Consider the following 13,359-nt stretch of genomic DNA (forward strand, 5'->3'; position numbering starts at 1 on the left):
TTCTGATAGGCTAATTGACATAATTTGAGTCAATTGGAGGTGTACCTGTAGATGTATTTCAAGGCCTACCTTCAAACTCAGTGCCTCTTTGCTTGACATCATGGGAAAATCAAAAGAAATCAGCCAAGACCTCAGGAAAAAACATTGTAGACCTCCACAAGTCTGGTTCATCCTTGGGAGCAATTTCCAAACACCTGAAGATACCACATTCATCTGTACAAACAATAGTACGCAAGTATAAACACCATGGGACCACGCAGCCATCATACCGCACAGGAAGGAGATGCCTTCTGTCTCCTAGAAATGAACGTACTTTGGTGTGAAAAGTGCAAATCAATCCCAGAACAACAGCACAGGAAGATGTTGGAGGACACAGGTACAAAACTACAGTAAAACGAGACCCATATCGACATAACCTGAAAGGCCGCTCAGCAAGGAAGAAGCCATTGCTCCAAAACCGCAATAAAAAAGCCAGACTACGGTTTGCAAATGCACATAGGACAAAGATGGTTCTTTTTTGAGAAATAGCCCCTGGTCTGATGAAACAAAAATGACCATCATCATGTTTGGAGGAAAAAGGGGGAGGCTTGCAAGCCGAAGAACACCATCCCAACCGTGAAGCAAGGGGGTGGCAGCATCATGTTGTGGGGGTGCTTTGCTGCAGGAGGGACTGGTGCACTTCACAAAATAGATGGTATCATGAGGAATGCATATTATGTGGATACAGTGGGGCAAAAAAGTATTTAGTCAGCCACCAATTGTGCAAGTTCACCCACTTAAAAAGATGAGAGAGGCCTGTAATTTTCATCATAGGTACACTTCAACTATGACAGACAAAATGAGGAAAAAAAATACAGAAAATCACATTGTAGGATTTTTAATGAATTTATTTGCAAATTATGGTGGAAAATAAGTATTTGGTCACCTACAAACAAGCAAGATTTCTGGCTCTCAAAGACCTGTAACGTCTTCTTTAAGAGGCTCCTCTGTCCTCCACTCGTTACCTGCATTAATGGCACCTGTTTGAACTTGTTATCAGTATAAAAGACACCTGTCCACAACCTCAAACAGTCACACTCCAAACTACACTATGGCCAAGACCAAAGAGCTGTCAAAGGACACCAGAAACAAAATTGTAGACCTGTACCAGGCTGGGAAGACTGAATCTGCAATAGGTAAGCAGCTTGGTTTGAAGAAATCAACTGTGGGAGCAATTATTAGGAAATGGAAGACATACAAGACCACTGATAATCTCCCTTGATCTGGGGCTCCACGCAAGATCTCACCCCGTGATCACAAAATCCCAGAACCACATGGGGGATCTAGTGAATGACCTGCAGAGAGCTGGGACCAAAGTAACAAAGCCTACCATCAGTAACACACTACGCCACCAGGGACTCAAATCCTGCAGTGCCAGACGTGTCCCCCTGCTTAAGCCAGTACATGTCCAGGCCCGTCTGAAGTTTGCTAGAGAGCATTTGGATGATCCAGAAGAAGATTGGTAGGATGTCATATGGTCAGATGAAACCAAAATATAACTTTTTGGTAAAAACTCAACTCGTCGTGTTTGGAGGACAAAGAATGCTGAGTTGCATCCAAAGAACACCATACCTACTGTGAAGCATGGGGGTGGAAACATCATGCTTTGGGGCTGTTTTTCTGCAAAGGGACCAGGACGACTGATCCGTGTAAAGGAAAGAATGAATGGGGCCATGTATCGTGAGATTTTGAGTGAAAACCTCCTTCCATCAGCAAGGGCGTTGAAGATGAAACATGGCTGGGTCTTTCAGCATGACAATGATCCCAAACACACCGCCCGGGCAACGAAGGAGTGGCTTCGTAAAAAGCATTTCAAGGTCCTGGAGTGGCCTAGCCAGTCTCCAGATCTCAACCCCATAGAAAATCTTTGGAGGGAGTTGAAAGTCCGTGTTGCCCAGCAACAGCCCCATAACATCACTGCTCTAGAGGAGATCTGCATGGAGGAATGGCCCAAAATACCAGCAACAGTGTGTGAAAACCTTGTGAAGATTTACAGAAAACTTTTGACCTCTGTCATTGCCAAAAAGGGTATATAACAAACTATTGAGAAACTTTTGTTATTGACCAAATACTTATTTTCCACCATAATTTGCCAATAAATTCATAAAAAATCCTACAATAGGATTTTCTGGATTTTTTCCCCCTCATTTTGTCTGTCATAGTTGAAGTGTAACTATGATGAAAATTACAGGCCTCTCTCATCTTATTAAGTGGGAGAACTTGCACAATTGGTGGCTGACTAAATACTTTTTTGCCTCACTGTATATTGAAGCAACATCGCAAGACAGCAGTCAGGAAGTTAAAGCTTGGTCACAACTGGGTCTTCCAAATGGACGACGACCCGAGCATCATTCCAAAGTTGTGGCAAAATGGCTTAAGGGCAACAAAGTCAAGGTATTGCAGTGGCCGTCACAACACCCTGACCTCAATTCCATAGAAAATGTGTGGACAGAATTGAAAAAGTGTGTGCGAGCAATGAGGCCTACAAACTTGACTCATTTACACCAGCTCTGTCAGGATGAATGGGCCAAAATTCACCCAACTTATTGTGGGAAGCTTGTGGAAGGCTACCCAAAACATTTGAACCATGTTGAGCAATAAAGGCAATGCTACCAAATACAAATTGAGTGTATGTAAACTTCATACCCACTGGGAATGTGATGAAGGAAATACATGCTGAAATCAATAATTCTCTCTATTATTCTGACATTTCACATTCTTCAAATAAAGTGGTGATCCTAACTGACCTAAGACAGGGAATTTTTACTAGGATTAAATGTCAGGAATTGTGAAAAACTGAGTTTAAATGTATTTGGCTATGGTGTATGTAAACTTCAGACTTCAACTGTATGTGCAAATGAGGATGTGCAGGTAGAAATACTGGTGTGCAAAAGAGCAGAAAAACAAAAACCAATATGGGTTGGTTGGTTGCATGGTCTGTTTACAGATGGGCTGTGTACAGCTGCAGCGATCGGTAAGCTGCTTTGACAGCTGAAGCTTAAAGTCAGTGAGGGAGATATGTCTCCAACCAGTGATTTTTGCAATTCGTTCCAGTCACTGGCAGCAGATAACTGGAAGGAAAGGCGGCCAAAGAGGGTGTTTGCTTCGGGGATGACCAGTGAAATATACCTGCTGGAGCGTGTGCTACGGATCGGTGTTCCTATGGTGACCAGTGAGCTGAGATAAGGCAGAGCTTTACCTAACAAGGACTTATAGATGACCTGAAGCCAGTGGGTTTGGCGATGAATATGTAACGAGGACCAGCCAACGATAGCATACAGTTGCTTTTGAAGGAGGGAGAGTGGCGGTGTCCTCAATTGTTGTTGGCGGTGTCCTCAATCGTTGTTGGCGGTGTCCTCAATCGTTGTTGGCGGAGGGAGAGGGATGGTGTCCTCAGTCGTTGTCGGAGTGAGAGTGGTAGTTTATTTGTTTATTTGGATCCTCATTAGCTTGAACCTAATCGTACATCTCTGGAGAGGTCTGAAAATAGCTGTTCAGCGACACTCCCCATCCAACCTGACAGAGCTTGAGAGGATCTGCAGAGAAGAATGGGAGAAACTCCCCAAATACACAGGTGCCAGGCTTGTAGTGTCATACCCAAGAAGACTCAAGGCTTTAATCGCTGCCAAAGGTGCTTCAACAAAGTACTGCGTAAAGGGTCTGAATATTTATGTAAAGACATCTACAAACCTGTTTTTGCTTTGTCATTATAGGCTATTCTGTGTAGATTGATGAGGGAAATCCTTTTTAAAAAAAACAATTTTAGAATAAGGCTGCACCGTAACAAAATGTGAAAATGGAAAGGGGTCTGAATACTTTCTGAATTTAGTGTAAGGGTTAAGGTTTGGTATACGCTTAAAACAGAAATACAAAAGTTAACTTTATCGCTGGATTTGAACATGCAACCTTTGGCACCAGAGGCAGATGCATACGGCGTCAGCATGTTACAGTTAGGCTGGCGCCTAGCCAAAGTCGGTTAGGTGACCCGAATGAGTGTGCTTATCTTATTAAAAGCCCTTCTCTTTGAAAAAGCAATAAAAGTGTCAACGATACTGTTTGTCCATTTTTAGACACTTGCCAGTATGTACGTTCTCAAAATAGACAATCTAAGAAACAAAAAACTAAATGTCATTAATTTTCACATTTTTGACGAAGAGATCTTAGTCGGACAATTTTACATCTAACTAAGATGTTTGTGCAGTATTTGTCAATGAAATGTGCGTGAAAACAAAGATTTTATTGTTGACCAATCACTGACTGTGTATTTACTGTAGTCCAAAACGAACAAAATGTCATCATAATATATGCACAAACTTTTCCTAATTGTTTCGAATGGGAAGGATGCGGACGCCTTTACGCCCATCTGCCATCCCCGCCCACAACGCCTTAGCCAAACAGAAACCTACTTGGGTAACAGCGCTCACTCTTCCCCTAGTGTCCGGTTTCCACCTCATCTCCCAACGTCCTTAGACATAGGTGAACGTTGAATACGGACTTGTATCATGGGTGACCTGGCTGGGTTCACAACCTTTTTTGGTTACGCTACCACAAGTACCCCCTCATGTACATTTCTACCAGTAAGCCTATGGTCTCATGAGTCTTCTCAAGTAGCCTCTGCGGATAGGTGCTAGTACGCCTGGTTGAGAACCACTTACGTCTACCAATTGGTTGTGTTTTTACATGGGGTGTCATTTTGAAAGTACAGGTTTTCAACGTTCTCTGTCACACCACATCTCCATCAGTAGAAAGGGGTTAAGGTTCTCACATGGAAAAATGTACTGCTGCATGTCATCTATTGCACAGCTGTGAGGGTTGATTCTTGTTGACATGTCTTGAATGAGTTGGTTGTGAGACCAGTTTGTTCCATGTGTCGTCAGAAAAATAACTGAACAGTAAGAGATGATGTTGAGTGACATCTACATTTGCACACAATGAGTTAGACGTGGAGACAGGAAAGCATGTCACGTAGCCTCAAGCCTAATGTTATGAGTATTTTCTTCATTTAATTAGATGTGGTTTTCTGAACAATTGTGCATCTGGCTCATAAAGGCTGTCATGTTATAGGGCTTTATTTGGATTTTGTAATATTAGACCATGTGAACACTTGGAGTTATATTGAATAAAAACAAATAATACTGTTAGAGCTAAAATTCAAAGATAGGATGACACCTGCTCCAATTGATTTGATTGGTTGTAATCATAACCATACATGTTTGCATCACTTTTTAAAAATTAGAATGAAAGCATTGTCATTTGAATGTCAGTCTTTCATATGTATTTTAAGGTGGTCAACTGTATATTCAGTTAAGAGTGGTGTTGTAAATCTAGTTTCATGGCTTCCCCTGCAGAACGTCATAAACAGAGTGTTAATCACTGCGTCCAGGTGATCACAGAGCCGGTTAGTTCAGTCTTTCTCTGCTGTGTGAGACTAACTTAAATGTCAGAATACATACAGTACTTTACATTCTGTTCTCTACAATGGTGCAGTGATACATATAATTGTGAAATTAAGAAGGTTTGGATGGAGGTTTGAAAAAAAAGTCTGGATGCTCAATTAACTATGGGCTCACAATTATCTGCAGCAAGAAAATCAATCACATCAGGTCTTTATAACATTCACACCTGTAAAAAATAAAATAAATGGGGATGGTAGGGGACGCCATGTGCGACTGACGTGTTTTCCGTTTGCTCCCGTGGTATTCTTAAAGTTTATGTGAATTCTGCAGCAGAACCGTATTTATTTTCAAATATTAATTTGGTGATCCCTTTCCGTAAAAACCAAGACTACTTTGCTTCCGAATGTCAGCATGTCGACCAAACATAAGGCCAAAAGCATGACTTTGAGAAAACCTGGCCTACAAGACCCGCTCTCATCACCGCCCTTTCCTGAGTCTCAGGGCCCGGGGACGCACACTTTACTCCGGGGTGCGGCTTGGCCTGGTGGCGCTGAAATGAACATTCTCGAGGCCATCAAACTACTACGCTCTGAGATAGTTGAAATGAAAACACAGGTGGTTGCTACGATTGAGGCCAGAATACAGGAGGTTTCTGATACTTTAAAAGCAGATTTAACCATCCTGCGGAACGAGACTGTGCCAGCAATCACATTACTCAGAACAACAACTGCGTCACACACTACAACGATTGCAGCACTGGAGACCTCCGCTACTAATGTCTCCGATTTAACTACATCCCTGGGGGCTAAAGTTAAACGCCTAGCTGCGGATTTGAAAAAGGTGAAGGAGAGCTGTGTGAGTTTAGAGGGATTCTCTCGCCGCAATAATCTGAGACTTGTATCGGTCCCAGAGTCCGCGGAAATGCATCGCGCCACGGATTTCGTTTCAGGGCTGCTGAAGGATGTTCTTGCCTTAGATGAAAAGCCCCTGATTGATCGAGCCCACGGGTCGCTGCGCCCAAAGCCCCGGGATGGGGAGAGGCCCCGTGACATAATTCTTCGAGTGCACTTTTTTCATGAGAAGATGGAGATCCTCCGACGAGCCCGCAATACCACTCTGAGCTTTCAAGGACAGAGCTTTTCCATCTACCAGGACTACTCCCCCACTGTTTCCAGGCAGCGCGCAGCTTTCGGACAGGCCAAACGAGTACTTCCGGACCATGCAAGTGTGAAGAATGGACTGCGATTCCCGGACTGTTTATGGATATCTCATGAGGGTAAAGACTACACATTTGAATCTCCGGATGAGGCTATGGCTCACATTCAACGTCACATCAAGAAGTCTTGAATATGCTCACAGTTCAGCAACTGTTGCTTGCGAATTGTGGATAGTAAGTAACCCACTTGTGGTACAATTATGTTTAGATATAACAGGCTAGTCTTGTATAGTTGGTGAAACTATTCAGGCTTATTTGATGTGATCTAATGTTTTGATCATCTAGTGTGCGTGCCTTATCTCGCTCACCTATTTAGTTTGTTTACACATTGTCTCAGTGACTCAAAATATTTTTGGTTATTTGTTTACTGCATCCGTTTGCATTGACCCAGTAAACAGTAAATGTCTCCCGAGGCTACACGGTTTTTGGGGCCTCACTTTAATTTTAAACGTTTTGAGCGTCATTTATGCCCAGCAAACGTGTTTTTTTGGTATTGGTTGTAAGCTGTCTCAGCTTCAACTAGACTACTATTATAATTACTATTATTTTTGATTGTCTTACTACGATTTCCTTACTTCAAATTAGATTTTTGGCTGAGAGCCTTTATACATTTTATTTATTTTCTCTCTCAATGCCTGTTATAAGACTGGGAATACAATTATATACATCTACAAGTGGTGCTTTTGTCATTCCGTTTGCACAAGGGATTCGCCTTTTTTTTATTTGAAGAAATACATACAAATCTTTCTTTTTGCTGCTTTATCCACTAACAAAACGCGACTTTAAAGAGCGGGACTGTGGGTTTAGGTTTAAGACCGCACTCTCACAGACATACTGTGCGAAGAGAACATGTTCTATTTAGGCTTGTACCTCGTTTGGGGAGGTATTGTCTGGGATGGGGGGAGGGGGTGGGGGGGCAGGTTGAATTGTTCAGTTCTAATGTTGTCATTCTGTCTTTTTAGTTTTTTTTCAGTTTTTTTTCTGTACTTTTTCCAAACATTTACCACCGTACATTATTACTCTGAGAAGTTATTCTGGGGGTTTTGGGCGCTCATTGCTTTTCCATTCTATGCTCTAATGACAGGGTTGAATAACGGGAATGCCCAGAGGGGCCGAAATAATACGATCAAGTACACTTCTTGGAACACCAAAGGGGTTAACAACCCGGTGAAGCGTAAGAGGGTGTTGACACACTTAAAGGGTTTGAATGCAAATATTGCATTTCTACAAGAGACTCACTTGAGGACTGGTGAGCATTTTAGGATGCGTAAGGACTGGGTTGGTCAAGTGTTCCACTCGACCTTTCATAGTAAATCAAGATGTGCTGCTATTCTGGTTGATAAAGCTACTCCCTTTGTAGCTTCTGAGGTTATTGATGATCCTAAGGGATGATACGTCATAGTAACCGGTGAACTGTTTTCTACTCCTCTTGTTTTGGCTAGTGTTTATGCTCCCAATTGGGATGACACAAGTTTCATTTCTTCCTTTCTGTCTGCTATTCCCAATTTAGATTCTCATTTGTTGATTTTAGGGGGGAATTTCAACTGTAAAATGTCCCCAGTTCTTGACAAGTCCTCACAAACAAATACAGGCCCATCTAAATGTGCCCTACTTATTCAATCCTTTCTTCAGAAATATGCTATGTTTGAGGCCTGGTGTTTCATACATCCTACAGATAGACAGTATTCCTTTTATTCTCATGTTCATCAAACATACTCCCGGATTGATTACTTATTTTTGGACAAAAAACTTCTGCCTAACCTTCGGCAGTGTACTTACGAGAGTATTGTTATCTCTGACCATTCACCATTAGTGCTTGAACTAGAGTTTCCCCAGCGACCTATGTGTTATCAATGGCGTCTCAACCCCATTTTACTCTCAGATAAGGAGTTTGTCAATTTCATTTCTTCTGAAATCACCTTATTCCTAGAAACTAATTCAACACCAGGTATGTCCTGCTCTACCATATGGGAGTCTCTCAAAGCATACCTACGTGGCCAAATAATTTCTTATACAGCCAACCAAAACAGAGTTCGCTCCCAGCGACTTCGGGACCTGAGCGAGTCCATAGCCACATTGGATGAGAAATATGCTACGGATCCTTCCTCTGATCTGCATAAAGAGCGCCAACTACTCCAATCTGAATTTGATGAGCTTTCTACCAGGCAAGCTGAACAGTTACTCTTGCGAGCTCGATACAAAGTCTATGAACAAGGCGACAAGGCCAGTAAACTCCTTGCGCAACAGATCCGTATATCTGAGGCCTCACGTTTAATCCCACAAATAAGGACCCCGTCTGGTGCCACCACAGTTCTACATAAAGAGATCAATGATCAATTTAAACAATTTTACTCTGCGCTATACACCTCTGAATCCCCTCAAGACCCCTTGCTGATTGACTCCTTCTTTAATGGCTTGAATATGCCTTCAATTGATACAGACTCCCATGACTGTCTAGAAGAAGAATTTACGCTTGAGGAGATTGCAACAGCAGTGTCCGATGAAAAGTGGTAAATCACCGGGTCCGGACGGTTTTCCAACCGAATTTTACAGGACGTTTTCTGGTCTGCTTTGCCCATTCTTGTCTCGACTATTTGCAGAGTGCCTCAATACTTCAAAGCTACCGCCTAGTCTTTATCAGGCTTCAATTTCATTACTACTAAAGAAAAACAAAGACCCCCTGGAATGTGGATCCTATCGCCCAATCTCGCTTTTAAACTGTGATTACAAAATCCTAGCTAAGCTTTTAGCCATCCGTATGGAAGGCTTGCTGCACCAAGTAATACACTCTGACCAGACTGGCTTTGTGAGAAATAGGCATTTATTTTTCAATATTAGGCGCCTTATGAATATACTGTACTCCCCAGCGTCGGAGGACCCGGAGGTGGTGGTCTCACTTGATGCCGAAAAAGCGTTTGACCGCGTTGAGTGGGATTACCTAACAGACAGGGTTGCCCACTCTCCCCCTTGTTGTTTGCTTTGGCAATCGAGCCTCTCGCCATTGCACTACGCTCTAATGATGCCATTCAAGGCATAATCAGGGCGAGCTGGGAGCAGAAAGTCTCGCTATATGCTGACGACCTCCTTTTGTTTATCTCCAACCCCGATACCTCATTGCCACGTGCCCTATCTGTTCTTAAAAAGGATCAATCTCAGGGTACAAGCTGAATCTAGGCAAGAGTGAGCTTTTTCCGGTAAACAAGGCTGCTTTAAAGTGCTCTTTTACAAGTTCTCAGTTTAGGATTGTCCGGGATCAATTAACTTACTTGGGAGTAAAAGTGACAAGGAAATATGAAAATTTGTTTCAGGAAAACTTTGTTGCTCTAGCAGACAGATTGAAACAATCTTTTACTTTCTGGAATTCGCTACCCCTTTCTCTTATCGGAAGGATTAATGTCATTAAAATGAATGTGTTGCCCAAATTTTTATATTTATTTCAATGTTTACCCATTTTTATTCCAAAATCTTTTTTTATTTCACTGGATCAAACATTCATGCATTTTATTTGGGATGGCAAGGTACCACGGATTGGTAGAAAACATTTACAGAAGCCTAGGTCATTGGGGGGTTTAGCGCTACCAAATTTTCAGACATACTACTGGGCTGCAAATTTCAGAGCCGTTCTGTACTGGCTGCAGACTGATCCTACTGGCCCTAGACCACTCTGGGTCCAGATGGAGTCTGAATCGTGTAGACCTGCAGCACTTTCCTCTGTGCTGTGCTCGTCTCTCCCAGTGTCCCTAGGCAAAAGGTGTGTCAACCCAATTGTAAAGCAGTCTCTTAAAATTTGGAATCAGTTCCGTTTAGCCTTTAGCCTCCGAGGCTTTTCTCTATCAGGCCCAATCAATCAGAACATTTTATTTCCTCCGTCTTTGAATGATGGGGCTTTTGGCATTTGACACTCACTAGGCCTCTCCTCGCTAGCCCAATTATTCTTTGATGATACATTTTCCTCTTTTTCTCAGCTGCAGGAAAAGTTAAATCTCCCCCAATCCCACTTTTTCCGCTATCTCCAGACTAGAAACTTTGTCAGGGCTAACACACCTGGATTTCCCAATAGGCCTGCGAATACAGCTATAGAGAGCATCTTGGAGCTGAACAAGCTTCCTAGGGGCGCAATTTCAGATGTATATGCAATCATTCATGACTTACAGAACCCTTCTTTGGTGCCTTTTAAAGACTCGATGGGAAAAGGATTTGAGGGAGGAACTTGGGGAAGACACCTGGGAATCTGTGCTGCAAAGGGTGCACTCGTCCTCTTTTAGCACGCATTAAGGTCCATGTGCTTATTGATTGTGATCCGCAGATGCCTTGTTCATCTTGCCCAGGCAGAGACTGAAGTGTGAGCTTGTTTTTCCCAGTTATTTTTACATTTTGTTCACGCCTATATGAATAATCATTTTATTTTTTTTATTTTAAAGCATTGTAAACTTTTTTTTTGTCTAGTGGATGGTCGGTCTGTGGCCATGACTCTCTGTGAGTGGTTGCATTTCTCCACCCTTATCCCTTGACTGTTTACAGGAACAATGGTGAGGTGTTTGCTCTGTCCCTGTACTATAGATTGCCCTTTAACCTCTGTAGCCTTCTGCCCGGTGTGGTTAACTTGTCTAAAGTATGGTATCTTTTAAAGCTATTTTTTTATTTTTATTTTTATTTGTATTTTTTTTCTAGTTGAGTATATTATTTATATTGCTTTGTCTTGTCTGTGTGTGTGTGTAAAACTTAATAAACAGAGTTTTAAATTTAAAAAAATATATATATTTAATTATATTCAAACACGTTTTTTCAAGGGCTCTATAAAGCAACATTATTGCTGCACTGTGTGATAAACTTCAGGTAAGTTTTGATGATTTGCAAAATGGCTCACCTTCGTCATGGAGGTAACCAAACAAGTTCAGATTCCACCTCATCTTAATCTTACATTGTCATGCCAACCTTGGCCTTTTCACTAGAAATCATCCCCATCAACTCAGGACGATCATGATGAGGATCATACCTGCATGTACAAACATATGACACAAAGACACAGCTGCTTGCGGAATAAACGAGAAATCAAAGATTAAACCGAAGGGTATAAGTCAGAGCAAAATGCATAACATTATGAATTAATATTTAATAAATCTGTTTATTTGAATGCTAAAATATGACAGATTAGATACAGTTGAAGTCAGAAGTTTACATACACCTTAGCTAAATACATTTAAACTCAGTTTTTCACAATTCCTGACATTTAATCCTAGTAAAAATTCCCTATCTTAGGCCAGTTAGGATCACCACTTTATTTTAAGAATGTGGAATGTCAGAATAACAGAGATAATTATTTATTTCAGCTTTTATTTATTTCATCACATTCCCAGTGGGTCAGAAGTTTAAATACACTGACTTTGTTGTCCTAAAGCCATTTTGTCACAACTTTGGAAGTATGCTTGGGTTCGTTGTCCATTTGGAAGACCCATTTGCGACCAAGCTTTAACTTTAACTGATGTCTTGAGATGTTGCTCCACGTAATTTTCCTCCCTCATGATGCCATCTATTTCGTGAAGAGCACCAGTCCCTCCTCCAGCAAAGCACCCCCACAACATAATGCTGCCACCCCCATTCTTCACGGTTGGGATGGTGTTCTTTGGCTTGCAAACATTCCCCTTTTTCCTCTAAACATAACAATGGTCATTATGGCCAAACTGTTCTATTTTTGTTTCATCAGACCAGAGGTCATTTCTCAAAAAAGTATGATCTTTGCCCCCATGTGCAGTTGCAAACCGTAGTCTGGCTTCTTTATGGCGGTTTTGGAGCAGTGGCTTCTTCCTTGCTGAGCGGCCTTTCAGGTTATGTTGATATAGGACTTGTTTTACTGTGGATATAGGTACTTTGTAACTGTTTCCTCCAACATCTTCACAAGGTCCTTTGCTGCTGTTCTAGGATTGATTTGCACTTTTCACACCAAAGTACATTCATCTCTAGGAGACAGAAGGTGTCTCCTTTCTGAGCGGTATAATAGCTGCGTGGTCCCATGATGTTTATACTTGCGTACTAATGTTTGTACAAATGAACGTGGTACCTTCAGGCGTTTGGAAATTGCTCCCAAGGACAAACCAGACTTGTGGAGGTCTACAATGTTTTTTTCTGAGGTCTTGGCTGATTTCTTTTGATTTTCCCATGATGTCAAGCAAAGGGGCACTGAGTTTGAAGGTAGGCCTTGAAATACATCCACGGGTACACCTCCAATTGACTAAAATAATGTCAATTAGCCTATCAGAAGCTTCTAAAGCCATGACATCATTTTCTGGAATTTTCCAAGCTATTTAAAGGCACAGTCAACTTAAGTGTATGTAAACTTCTGACCCACTGGTATTTTGATACAGTGAATTATAAGTGAAATAATCTGTCTGTAAACAATTTTTGGAAAAATTAGAAAGTAGATGTCCTAACCGACTTGCCAAAACTATAGTTTGTTAACAATACATTTGTGGAGTGGTTGAAAAACTAGTTTAAATGACTCCAACCTAAGTGTATGTAAACTTCCGACTTCAACAGTATATGCTGATAAATGGCTCAAACATAACTTTTTTACTGGACAAATGACCCACACTGAGGATATTCTAATTTTCACAAACAAAATTTAGTGTCACAGGGGAAAAATACAAATCACCCAATTTGTTGCTTTTTCAATCTCATAAAACATACATCCAGTATTATGCAAAGTGTGTG

General features: G+C 41.6%; 1 long non-coding RNA gene across 2 annotated transcripts in view; it reads left to right on the top strand.

The window, feature by feature from the left end:
* The window catches only part of LOC118938435 (uncharacterized), a 44,115-nt gene that overhangs the window by 2,954 nt on the left and 27,802 nt on the right, over positions 1–13,359 (top strand). The window lies entirely within an intron of this gene.

The sequence above is a fragment of the Oncorhynchus mykiss genome, chromosome 2 (genome assembly GCF_057628025.1).
Source record: "Oncorhynchus mykiss isolate SJ-2025 chromosome 2, ASM5762802v1, whole genome shotgun sequence".
Lineage (NCBI taxonomy): Eukaryota > Metazoa > Chordata > Actinopteri > Salmoniformes > Salmonidae > Oncorhynchus > Oncorhynchus mykiss.